Source organism: Schistocerca cancellata, unplaced genomic scaffold (assembly GCF_023864275.1).
Source record: "Schistocerca cancellata isolate TAMUIC-IGC-003103 unplaced genomic scaffold, iqSchCanc2.1 HiC_scaffold_859, whole genome shotgun sequence".
Lineage (NCBI taxonomy): Eukaryota > Metazoa > Arthropoda > Insecta > Orthoptera > Acrididae > Schistocerca > Schistocerca cancellata.
In genome coordinates, this window is record NW_026046870.1 from 15,001 (window position 1) to 20,000 (window position 5,000).

At 54.0% G+C, this 5,000-nt stretch overlaps 1 non-coding gene across 1 annotated transcript in view; it reads left to right on the top strand.

The window, feature by feature from the left end:
• Positions 1-4,581: 4,581 nt before the first annotated feature.
• Positions 4,582-5,000, top strand: part of LOC126147435 (small subunit ribosomal RNA) — a 1,909-nt gene continuing 1,490 nt past the window's right edge. Inside the window, exon 1 of the ribosomal RNA XR_007530280.1 lies at positions 4,582-5,000. This exon is cut by the window's right edge and continues 1,490 nt beyond it. This is a non-coding gene — a ribosomal RNA (small subunit ribosomal RNA).

The window sequence follows — 5,000 nt, forward strand, 5'->3', positions numbered from 1 at the left end:
GTGAACATCATTTCGTTGAGGGCGTTTATTATTTCCATGTATCTGCAACGAGTAATAGGAGGGTGGGAAAATAGTACGAAGTGTGCTTGCGTGAATAACGCGTGGTCAACGGTTCGCGCGCGCCCTCTGGTCCCGACGCCATCAACGTCCACAATAAACAGACCATACCGCACGATGTTGACAATGCCGCCCACAGGCACAACACAGCCATCTTTGGGAATGTGACCAAACTACATTGCCATCCGGCCCATAAACGACACCTCCATCTACAGGAATCCAACGAAACTACGCCAACCATACCTCCAAAACACGGCACCGCCATCTATGACAATGTGACGAAACCACATGCAATAGCTCCATCTACGCGAATCGGACGACACTACGTCCACCATGGCGAGCGCACCACAAACAAAAAGACCGCCATCTGCAGGTCCCCCGCAACATGACCTGCTGCACCGACGATACCGCCATCTAGGCGACGCCACGCCGACTACAACATCGCTAGGTCCCACAGTGCCCATTTTTCGACGCCACCCACACAGCCTGCATCATCTGTCCACCACAGGAGCCCCAACGCCAGTGCCTGCGCCGCACGAAGTCGTCGACCGACAATCGCTCCACCCGCACCCGCACGTGCCCCACTCCAACCGCCCAAATCGCAACTCCAGCGGATGAATGGCGGACTCTTCCCGCACTCCTATCGTGCAATCCACCCCTATATCTTGCGTTTCATGAAGAGTTATATCCAATATGCCATATTCCCGCTGTCCCTATACATGCTCTAAGTAGCTCGCTTGCTACAGCAGCAGCAGCACCACCTCCGCGCGCTTCCCTGGGGGCACTGAACCGCAGGACGCGAGACCCCACGCCCTGTGGCAAACAGGGCTCCTCGCAGAATATATACGGTCCCTACCCCGCACAACGATGACGGTGTGGGGGCCATTGTACGACACCGCTTCCTGCGGTGCCAACGCTGTCGTAGAGTCGATACTCCATCTTTGGTAGAAGGCAACCATTCCGCTGTAAATGAGTACGTCGCTCGTAGTTCAGTCACCTCGCAGCACTGCTCAGTAAACTATGCAGGCCCACATAGATAGATCAAATACGCAAATGCCCCTATACATGCTGAACGTCTGTGCAAACAAAACGAACCACACGTCACCCGCACACTCTATCACCCACACACTCTATCACACACTACTCTCTGCCTGTAACAAACACAGATACAATAATTAAGCACCGGCATGGACCAACGTCCGGTGCATCCTATCCGCCACAGTACACCAACCAGACTATGATAACCAGGCCAGGAGGTCCAATCATAAAACAGAATATCCCACTCGTCCGACAACCACAATTGCTCAGATAAGCCACCAACACCCACACATGTCCTACACAGGGGTGCACCCAACATCACCACACTGCCTCGTCTTACAGCACAAACACACTGGCAGGAATGAAACACACAGGTCTGCCGCAACCACAGACACGGCTCGCCCCCCCCTCTCACTGGCGGAAAGCGCATCCCGACGTGACATAACTCCTTTGACACACTGACGCTGCCTCGGGCATCCACGTCCTACGGTCGATATCAACGAACCTCACCCCCCCCCCCCCCCCCACAACACGCCATCCCATACCACATTGTGTACCGTACCCAAACCTAACGTGTACTGTACTACAACGCAATGTGTACCATAACACAACCCAGTTTGTACCTTAACCTAACCTATGTCACCTTAACCTAACCTATGTCACCTTAACCTAACCTATGTCACCTTAACCTAACCTATGTCACCTTAACCTAACCTATGTCACCTTAACCTAACCTATGTCACCTTAACCTAACCTATGTCACCTTAACCTAACCTATGTCACCTTAACCTAACCTATGTCACCTTAACCTAACCTATGTCACCTTAACCTAACCTATGTCACCTTAACCTAACCTATGTCACCTTAACCTAACCTGTGTTGCACCTTAACCTACCTCAATTTGCACCGCAATGTAACTCAATTTGCACCGCAATGTAACTCAATTTGCACCGCAATGTAACTCAATTTGCACCGCAATGTAACTCAATTTGCACCGCAATGTAACTCAATTTGCACCGCAATGTAACTCAATTTGCACCGCAATGTAACGCAATTTGCACCGCAATGTAACGCAATTTGCACCGCAATGTAACGCAATTTGCACCGCAATGTAACGCAATTTGTACCGCAATCTACCCCCATGTTGTGCCTTAACCTAACCCACGTTGTGCCTTAACCTAACCCACGTTGTGCCTTAACCTAACCCACGTTGTGGCTTAACCTAACCCACGTTGTGGCTTAACCTAACCCACGTTGTGGCTTAACCTAACCCACGTTGTGGCTTAACCTAACCCACGTTGTGGCTTAACCTAACCCACGTTGTGGCTTAACCTAACCCACGTTGTGGCTTAACCTAACCCACGTTGTGGCTTAACCTAACCCACGTTGTGGCTTAACCTAACCCACGTTGTGGCTTAACCTAACCCACGTTGTGGCTTAACCTAACCCACGTTGTGGCTTAACCTAACCCACGTTGTGGCTTAACCTAACCCACGTTGTGGCTTAACCTAACCCACGTTGTGGCTTAACCTAACCCACGTTGTGGCTTAACCTAACCCACGTTGTGGCTTAACCTAACCCACGTTGTGGCTTAACCTAACCCACGTTGTGCCTTAACCTAACCCACGTTGTGCCTTAACCTAACCCACGTTGTGCCTTAACCTAACCCACGTTGTGCCTTAACCTAACCCACGTTGTGCCTTAACCTAACCCACGTTGTGGCTTAACCTAACCCACGTTGTGGCTTAACCTAACCCACGTTGTGGCTTAACCTAACCCACGTTGTGGCTTAACCTAACCCACGTTGTGGCTTAACCTAACCCACGTTGTGGCTTAACCTAACCCACGTTGTGGCTTAACCTAACCCACGTTGTGCCTTAACCTAACCCACGTTGTGCCTTAACCTAACCCACGTTGTGCCTTAACCTAACCCACGTTGTGCCTTAACCTAACCCACGTTGTGCCTTAACCTAACCCACGTTGTGCCTTAACCTAACCCACGTTGTGCCTTAACCTAACCCACGTTGTGCCTTAACCTAACCCACGTTGTGCCTTAACCTAACCCACGTTGTGCCTTACCCTGCTCTGTAATTGGCATATGACACGTTACATTAATGTATTGTTGTCCAACCGCAACCGGCTCAGAATGTTGTGTACACAGCTATGTGTCATCTCCCCATAACAGCTGCATTGCAGTGTGGTACGCCATAGAGACGTGTGGGAGTAATGGACGCAGTGGATGGCGATCAGCATGAGCCGTCTGTTCATGTAGTGGCGCGTGTATGCAGACGTAGTAGTCTCTTCTCACACAATGTGATAGCACGGTGCCCCGCGTTCCACATCTGCGACATGCTACAGAGGCCGGTTGACAGTTGGTCGCGCAATGGAGATCGCATATGTACGGGGGCACCTTCCACGTGCCCTCTAGTCGGGCACATTTTGTTGCGTGGATGTGAGCGAATGTAGTGTGTCTTGACACCTGACAGGCAGGCATGCAATAATAGTTGACTTTGCAAACGGGGATGGACGTGTACGTTTACTGGTGACGTTACGCAAATGAACAACTGGTAACCCGTTGTGGTGCGGTTGATCTTGCTGGAGGTACATCTGTGAGGGCAACGATCGGTACAGCTACGAAGCGGTCCCCACCATACCAACGAACGTGAATGTGAATCTGGGTGTGAAGCGATACGCGGCTGTGGGTGGGTGGGACTGTCCCCGGCCGGTGAGGGGGGGCCGCCCGGCGTGCTGGCCGCGCGGTGCGTGGGCGCACGCGCTACAGCCGGCTGGTGGGGGCGCCCAGTGGCAGGCGCGCCGGCCGACGGACGCGGCAGGCGGCGCAGCTGCGCGCCGGGGCACCCTGCGCGCGGCGCCGTGCAGCCAAAGTGGGTCCTCGCGGACCCGGTGCGAAGCGCGGTGGACATCTGCAGTGTGCTGGTCCGATTGAGGACTGTGTGCGTTGAGGATGCGCCGCCGCCCGGCACTCGGCGCCGCGACGCCGTCTGCTGCTCGGTCGCCCCAGCGGTTCTCGCTGGTGGTTTGTATCGCAGTTGTGCGGACGTGTTGGCACATGCGCTGTGCTGGGAGAGTTCGCTTCGGCACCCACGTGGGGCCTTTGCCCTTCTGTGGCGCTGGCGTTGGAGCTGCCGGTCACCGTAGGTGGCGCGTGTTGTCTCCCGCCGGCAATGCCACGACAGCACGCTCCCGGGCCTCTGTCGGCAGCGGCAAGCTCAGTTGGGAGCACGGGTGGTCGCACCTAAAGCGTCTACTCGCCTAACTCCGGGCGATTGCGCCTCTCTCGAACCCGACCAAGTACTTAGGACGGCGCTGCGCGCCGCCGGGACCTGAGAGGGTTTCGAGGTGTATTGTGCAGGGGAGCCCAGCCTCCTCCTGTTTGCAGAATAATTGAGCGGACGCTTGCGTGTTCGCGCGGGCCCCCGGGACACACTCCCGGGCGGCCGGCTGCTCAGCTCTAGTTGACGCAGCTCCCTGGTTGATCCTGCCAGTAGTCATATGCTTGTCTCAAAGATTAAGCCATGCATGTCTCAGTACAAGCCGCATTAAGGTGAAACCGCGAATGGCTCATTAAATCAGTTATGGTTCCTTAGATCGTACCCACGTTACTTGGATAACTGTGGTAATTCTAGAGCTAATACATGCAAACAGAGTCCCGACCAGAGATGGAAGGGACGCTTTTATTAGATCAAAACCAATCGGTCGGCTCGTCCGGTCCGTTTGCCTTGGTGACTCTGAATAACTTTGGGCTGATCGCACGGTCCTCGTACCGGCGACGCATCTTTCAAATGTCTGCCTTATCAACTGTCGATGGTAGGTTCTGCGCCTACCATGGTTGTAACGGGTAACGGGGAATCAGGGTTCGATTCCGGAGAGGGAGCCTGAGAAAC